Raw genomic sequence first — 8,964 nt, 5'->3', positions numbered from 1 at the left:
TCTTTAGCAAATGGATCAAGATGGTACTTTAAAGAGGTCATTTTCGATTTCTAATAGTTATTTAATGCCACGGGAAAAACAACCCGGAAAATTACAAAAAAACGCTAAAAATGGGATTTTAATTTGTAACGCTGTGTTAATCACCATAGAAACGAATAAAAAATTATCATATTTTAATATTAATTCAACTTACATGATAAAATAAATAATAACAAAATATAAAATATACAGACTGACAAACCGTCTCCGCTCAGAATCGTTTTTCTTATACGATGATATTATATCATTGAATTCAAATCTAATACAACCATTATACAATGACCCACTTGTAATCTACTGTACAGCAGAGCGACATCCACTTACCTGCTTTTTTATAATTGTATTGAATTACATTAAATAAAATATTAAACGAAATATGATTTAACATTATACATCAAGAAGTTTAGTTGTATTGAAATCGTATACCTACTTACTTGTTCATTGACATCGTTAAGTAAGTAGCAGATCAAATATAATTCCAATGTATATGTTATTAGTGTAGCGATCAAAGTGAAGCTCTTTAGAGATGCCAATGGAAAACCATTAAAATAATCCTGAAGTATAAAAATAAATCTTGTAAAGGTGTACCTATTTATGTGTGCTGAAGTAATTTAACCATTATTATTATGATGGATAGTAATATTATAACTGATGATACAGCAGCTAGTTGAAAAAGTATGACTGGTCGAATTACTTTGCAAAAATTGTTCATGTTTCTGGAATAATATATTTATATTAATAATTTATTTGGCTATACCAATATACTATGAACTTATTCACACGTCACACAGTCACACGCACACCCTATATACTTTCCATGAGGTACTGGCTCAGAACTTTATAGATAATACAGCAATACCTATTTTATATATGTATTATCATTGATTATATAATACATATATAAAATAGGTATTATATAATCAATGGTATTATGAAATATAGTATACTTATAAATATAATAATTACTACAATACTATAGGTACCTGTAAAATATCTACGATTTGTTTTTGACAAAAAGTAGTTTAACTTACTGTATATCTGTATAACCTACTATGAGAAAAATAACTTCCTAATAGTAATATAAATAAACAAAGTAGGTAGTTAATCCATATCAATATAGGTATAGGCTTACAAACAGTCTTCTCTCAGAATTATTTTTCATCGTATTCAATGATCAACCATTGGATTAAAATTTAAAATGGAACTTATCCATTCCAGTAGTTGTGTATTCCAGTCTATTCAATGAGCAGGTACACACGGCATCTATTATACGGCATAGGTAGGTGTGCAGAGTGAATTTTAAAAATTTTAAAACTGTATGTACAACTACTTTAGGATGACATTGATGACAAGAATGACGAATGAGGCAATGAGCTTCAGTATAATAGTAGGTATTATAGGAATTAAGAGAAGTGTAAAACGATTATATTATTAATTATTATTGGTTCATTACTTCATTAGTAAACATATTTAAATGTTGTTATTAAATTATAATTATCACTACCTATGTTAATTGTACCCTTAATTCTCATTGAGTTACCTATACAATTAAATAGGTTTGTCTTTTACAGAGTTGGTAATAATTACCAATTATTGGTATCCATATTAGTTTTTGGCTTGCATGTGCATGTATTCCTAATGGACCTTTTAATTTATAATATGTAGGTAGATATTAAACTCAAATAAGTAGGTAGGTATGCTATAAAATGTGAATAGGTAGGTACTACCCCTAGTACCTACTGGCTACTACCTACTCATTTTATTATTCTAGTACCTAAATGTGATACACTTACGACTTACTCTATTACTTTTTGTTGATCTCGAATTATGATCTTGAAAGCATTTATTATTTTTGTTTCATTATATCTGACTGTTGGCATACTGTTATCTAAATACAATATTTTTAAATATTAATAATGATATATATGATTTAGATTTTAGATATAGGTACGCTGGTCCCTGATACCTACTATAGTAACTAGTCATAGGCGCAATTTCAACATTTGACTTGGGGGGGGGGGGCTGAATATACAAGCAAACCATTGCAATATAGCATTTTAAAATTGTGTGTCTTAGGTTTTTGGAGGGCTTAGCCCCCCCCCCCCCCCAATTTGCATCTATGTAACTAGTACTTACTAGGTACCTATATTAGTTATTATTAAAACGCAATTTATAACTTACTCAAAAAGTGATCTTCTACGTTCCCAAGTGTACTAAATGAATTTGCAACAGTCTTTAAATAACACGCGATTGTAGTACACATTAGAATTAGAAACATGTCGAACATAAACGCACCATGAATCCCAACTAACATTATAATAAATTCCATAGTATAAAACGTTAGAAAATGGTCATTGTAGAATTTATCGGTCGCCGGATAAACAAGACTTAGTATGTTTGTCCTGTAATGGTAAATCAAATTTCCCGCCTCTACTTTTAAATAAGAATTCTGTAGAACGATCGGCATAAATATCCAATTTACGTAAACCGGAATCCACACAACTAAGTAAAATATCAAAATTAATTTTGATTTCTTTTGACCACCTTTAAGCATACGTTTGCTGTGATACTTATATGATAAATATTTGACGGACGTTATAATATGTAAACAATTCCATATGGTATCAGAGTAACCAATTATGCAACACAATTTAAAAGTATTTATTGCACACATCACACCAATCGTGAAATATCTCGTTGTCACGTATAAGTCGCTCAGGCAGAAGAATGCGTTTAAAATGCACCCAAGTATTACTGCAGCGGCACTGAATGCTTCGATTATAGTTATACATTTGAAAATATTGTAACCAAACACTTTTGGACAGCTTGAATTCAATATTTGATATAATCCGATCGTTTTCAATAATTTTGTATTCGCCATTAGTTTGTCCTCGTTTTTCAATACCATATAGTCTGTTATTTTTGTATTAAAACCTATTATTAAACAAAAATTATTAGTAGGTACCTAGGTAGGTATAATAAAATATGTCACTATACCTATAGGTATGAATTTATTTTAGATTCTGAGTGAAATTAAAGACAGAAAGAATGTACCTACTGATTTTACTATGATGTGCAAATGTGTGTTATTTTTTTGTGAAGGTAGGTTATGATAATATCTAGTAGGTATAGTTGAAATAGGTAGGTATAATAATGCTACGTTTTTCAACTTCAGTAATATATTTTCTAGTGAGAAAGTGAAACTATTTAGTACATTCGAAAGCCGAAAGGTAAAAATTGACAATTCCAAGTAGTTTTCAAAATATAAGAATTAAGAAAAATGGGAATATCTACGCAAAATTAGTTTTTTGCTTTAATTAAAAAAAACCTTGTATACATGATACAATGATATAATATTAACATAATTTTCTATACCTAAAATATGAAAAAAGGCGGACAAGTGGATAATACTCTGCTGTACCTACAGAAGTAGTCGAGTACTCCTAACCTATGTCATTATAATAGATGAATTCGATGATAAATCATTGTATACTGAAAACGATTCTGATCGGAAACAGTATGTCAGCTTAACATACTTGTATAAATAATCAAATTTCATAATTAAAAAAAATTAATAAAAAATAAAAAAAATATCTGATGGCTATAAATATAGTATTACCTACCTACTTTCAGGTATCTAACTTATAAAGAATCTTCTATTACATTTTCAAACGTTATCCATGAAAATAATTTTTATGGACTTATAACTGAAAAATAATTTGCTAATTTTCGGAATTTTGATAAATTTTGAACTTTAAATGCATATAAAAAATAATCATGCCTATGTATATTTAATATTTTTAAATAAAAAGTGGCTAGTAGTTTTCAGATACCAATGCCGGGAAAAACAACAACAATTATGGGAAAATGAGAATTTTTACACAAATAACTATTAATTATTTACAAAATTAATTTTGAATTTTGGTTTTAAAAATAAATAACCGTTGATGCTTTAAATTGTTAGCAAATGTTGATCCATTTACCGAACATAATAAGATTTTAAAAAAGTTCAATAGCCAAATTTATCAAAATTACGAATATTATTTTTTAATAAAAATGTTCGGTTTCATATCTAACATTTGAAAATGTAATAGAAGATTACTTATAAGTTGTTATAATAGTTGTTGAAAAATATTAAAGGCATACGAAAGATTTTTTTTTATAAACATTTAAAATTAAAATGTTGAAAAAATCATTCGAACATTAGCAAATTATATTTTGTAGTTAAATATTTATAAAATATTAAATTTTTATAGCATAGGATTGAAAATTTTAAACAAAGTTTCTCGTATTTCGTGTTGTAAAAATTATTTAAACGCTATTTATTTAAATAGATAGTTTAAGTTCAAATTTAGATGAATGTACCTAGTTATAGAAATTTAAAGTTTAAACGGAGAATAACGATTTTAGTAATTTTATGTAATTTAAAAATAATTACGTCCTATTATTTTAGTAATTCATTTTTTACATAATTATAATAACAAATAGGTATCAAAATGATGATAATGGTTTAATTACAATTTTGGATTTATTTAAGAAATAAATGCTATTTGCGCTTTAACCTTTAAGTTACCTTCTTAAACCCAAGCCGAATATTATAATTAAAATTTAACATTTTAATTTTATTGGATGGATTTGCTATTAGGTACCAAATACCAATGTAAATAGGTGTACATTTTGAAGAAATATATATTAATTAGGTGCGAAAGCCTTTGTTTAGATTTTCTTTTAGAAAAATAGCAAATATTAAATCAATTTTTATAAAAATGATTGTTTCTAAACAGTTAATATACTTAGTAGACTTTTTAAAAATAAATAATTTGGATATTATAGATTATTATACTTACTAGGCAAAGCAAAACGGTCTTGCTAATAAGAAGAATTTATTGCTAACACAGTAACACCTATATATAAAACCGCGGAAAAGGGGTAATACAAGGGGTTTTTCGATACTAACTAAAATTTTTTAGGGGAGAGTCGGCAATACTGGACTGCCCACCATGACAGTTTTGAACTTTTGAAGATAAACAAATGATAAAATAATAGGTACTAGGTAGGTATATAATTATAATAAAGTTTCGAAGACAAACAAATAATTAAATAATAGACCTTTTTATCGAGGCTCGGCAAGATAATGATTTTTTTTTTAACTCAAGTTAAGTTAATATGCACCAATTGGTAACAAATTAATAACAAAAAGTTAAAAGTTAATTTAAACGTAGGTCAAGTTAAAAAAAGTTTAATTGTTTATACAACGCTAGCGTACTTAATTTTTTTCAACCCAAAACTAAATTATACACTATAGTGTTTATACTTAATACAGTATTAAGGCCAGATGGCCTGGCTATTTTGTTAGATTTTTTTTTTTATTTAATTTAATTTACAATTATTAGTTAATGCTAAATGCGCAAAAATTTGTTTCTATTAAAATATTGTATTACAAATATTATTAATGCAATAATAGTACATTGTAATAGTCTCGTACAATCGTATACTCTTATGAGAGAACTTTGGATATAAAATCACAAAATATTTAGTACATAAATATAGACATCAAATAAAATCAAAGCAATAAAATATTGATATAGGTCGGTTATTTTTATATTAAAACACTCGGACAGTGTGTGGTCTCTGTTTAATCCAACAGAACTAATTACCTACTAGAAATTATAAAGAAATTAAGAATTAAAAAGAAATTTAAAAGAAATTATAAATTACAGATTCGACGCATTTCCGCCTGTTGAAACCTGCAAGTTGTTTATCTGTACCTTGTAGCAGTGGCGTATATACAAATTATTTTCACTATGGGCCAATTTATCAATAGTCAGCATACTGCATAGCGCGACTAACATAGCCATAACTATACATTTATTATGGAGCTGGGTGGTTATAAATACAAATACAAATTGCGAAATTTAATTTTATAATTATTATGTAAAATTAATTTTTAATTCTTTTTAAAAAAAATATTGACAATTTCATATATACATATATATTTTAATGTTATCTTATTGTGAATTTAACACATTAAAGTCAACAAATCAAGTTCTGACAATCTAACATTTCCTTGTTGATTCCTCAAAACGATTTTAATCATGGTGAAAAACTGTAAACAGTGTATATATACATGAAATGGTTTAATTAAACCTGCAATTATAAACCTCCCCCCTATATACGCCACTGCCCTGTAGGGCTGTTGAGTGGCGACGAATATAGCAATGCCAAATGACTAATAATAACTAATAATACCATTGATTATAAATACTACTATGTAATACTAGTATTTTGTATTTATAATAATCAATGATAATACATATTCATTTTGTATTATTGGTCACTTTACTTTGGTCGTTGTTATTATCTCCATCAAATTTCAATTTATTAAAAATTGGACTTCTGACTGATTCATTAACAAAACTATCTCACAAAATTAAACCATTTATTGATAATAATTTAAGTGAAAATGAAATAAAAAACAACCTATCTGACGAACTTTTTAATTTTGGAAAATCATGGCATTTTTGAAAAAAATCTGTTGATGAGGAGTATAATAAACCGTCATATGGAAGTGACTCTGAAAATGAAGACGTAGAGAGTACAGATGTTGTGAAACCGTGTAACAATAGTCCTGTAAGAACTGTGTAATATGTTGTTATAATGTTTTAATTAAATATAATTTATTTGCAAATGCTTACCCGACATTAACTATAGCATATCAATACATTTTAATCCCTGTTACGCAAGTTGCTTGTGAAAGGTCATTTTCGACATTGAAGTATTTAAAAAAACAGACTGAGGAATTCAATGACCAATGAACATCTTGAGTCGTTTATGCTAATGGCAATTGAAAATAAAATTCTTATGGAAATAGATAATAATATTATCATAAATGCAGTTGGTGAGAAATCTAAGCTTAATCTAAATTATTATTATGAATGTATAAATCTTTTTTATTATATATTGTTTATAATGTATGTATTTATCTATTACTTATCACCTTATACCTACTGTACCTAAACCATTAAAACACAATGTATAATTATTAATATTTCGTTTGTTTCAATTATTAAACTATACCTACTAATTTAACTTTCAGGTATTAGTACTTAGTAGTATATTAATATAATGTGTTAGAAGATAGAAGTTAAAAGAAATAGCAAGATAGTGATTGAAATACTTTTATAATACTGAATGTAGTTTTGAAATAGGTAAATAGAAAAACCAAATTCGAGCTCAGCGAGGAAAACATTTTTGGTGGGTGGCCTAAATAAATTTTAAACTTCCGGCCTGGATTTGGTTCCCACTCCGCCCCAGAGTATTTCCATAAAAGTTAGATTCAAATTATATACATTTTTAACTTTCAACAATTCACGGTAAATATTTTTTGACATGAAAACGAAATAGACTGAAATAATAGTGAAATATAATAAAATTAAAAACAAAATAAACTAACTTAACTTACTTCTTAAAATGAAAAAATTAATCCATTAATTTAATGTTAATTAAAAAAGAAAATTAATAAGTTAACAGTCAAGTTAATGAAAAGCCAAAAGTAACTTTTTAACTCGTTAATATTAAAATAGGAAAATACATTTACTTTATCAATAATAATAATATTATTAATATATAATATATTTATATATTAGTATAATTACAGTAAAATGGGGTTACTTTGAAAATTTTACTTTTTGCTTTATGGATAACTTCTGTAATATTAACGATAAAACTCTCAAAATTAAATCTTAGTTATAGCTAGTTATGATCAATTTTTTAATGTTTCTTATGTTATCTTTAGAGATATCAATCTTTTTAATATGCTATCAAAGTTACACATGTTGTAGGCAACTTTAACACGTACTCGTATATTTCTTAATGTGATATCAAAGTAACCCCGTTTCATAAAAAAAATTAGATCATCGTGGTACTCTGGTGAATAAAAATATAAGTTCATCAAAGTTGACCCACAAAATCAAAGTTATTCCATTCTACAGAATATATTATACTTGGCAATTTAAAGACTAGTTTATCGTAAAATGTATTTTAGTTACTGATAGAAATTATCAGAAATATTTTAAATATCATGATATAAAAAATACTATCAACATACATGAAATTATAAATTTTGGGATCATTATAATTCATATTATTCATTTATTATTTGTAATAACTGTTTGTTAAAATATTGAATATTAATCATTAATTTTTTTCTTTGCCTATTCTATGCTAGGATAGTAAAAACTAATTGATTCTACAATTTCCCCTCCATAAATATTAATATGCAAAAATGATAAATACTAGTATCTCAATATACTTAGTATTCCATTCCAATTTCCACATAGGTACATGAATACATAATATTGTATGAATCATGATGATGGTATTTTTTTGCTTTAGTTTGGATGGAAAAATTGTTTAATTTCAGTTCGATACATACAATCTAAAAATTCTGTTATTTATTTTAACATTTGGTTAATCATTATTTATTACTTTTATTCAATGTGGAAACATGAATATCAAATGTAATTATTTTTCGAATTATTCTAAAAAAGGAATACATATTTTTTATTTAACTTTTAAAAATAATTTAAATAAATAAACAATTTACTGAAAAACTATTGGAGAATTATATTTAGTGTCAGTCATGTTTTACAAACTTAATTTAGATATTTATTCATATCTTCCATATTTTAACTAAAAATGATTAATATTGCTTAAATTTGTTAATAAATATAGTATCATCTGTTAAAGGACCACACAACACAAAAAATAAGTTTTTTTTTATTTGAAAGAATGTTCAATTCTAAGGATAATGGTATAGGTTTTACGTTTCTACTCACATTATTCAATAAGTTATGAGCAATTGAAAAAAGACGTGTAACGTCATTGGGCCCTACTCATCGTAATTTCTTATCTTTATATGTGTAA

The 8,964-nt window shown here is 26.1% G+C and overlaps 1 protein-coding gene across 3 annotated transcripts in view; it reads right to left on the bottom strand.

Moving 5' to 3' along the window:
- Nucleotides 1–7,039, bottom strand: part of LOC107884467 — a 19,998-nt gene extending 12,959 nt beyond the window's left edge. For 2 of the 3 annotated variants that reach the window (XM_016806613.2, XM_016806612.2), the window contains exon 1: nucleotides 6,735–7,023. The gene's annotated coding sequence lies outside the window, so the exon portion shown is untranslated. Of the gene's footprint in view, nucleotides 1–6,734 lie in introns of all 3 variants that reach the window. The other variant, XM_029491401.1, reaches the window with a different exon arrangement.
- Between the last annotated feature and the right edge of the window lie 1,925 nt (nucleotides 7,040–8,964).

The sequence above is a fragment of the Acyrthosiphon pisum genome, chromosome A3, assembly GCF_005508785.2.
Source record: "Acyrthosiphon pisum isolate AL4f chromosome A3, pea_aphid_22Mar2018_4r6ur, whole genome shotgun sequence".
Classification (NCBI taxonomy): Eukaryota; Metazoa; Arthropoda; class Insecta; order Hemiptera; family Aphididae; genus Acyrthosiphon; species Acyrthosiphon pisum.
Note: the sequence above shows the minus strand (reverse complement) of the source record. Positions and strands in the feature narration are given on the sequence as shown.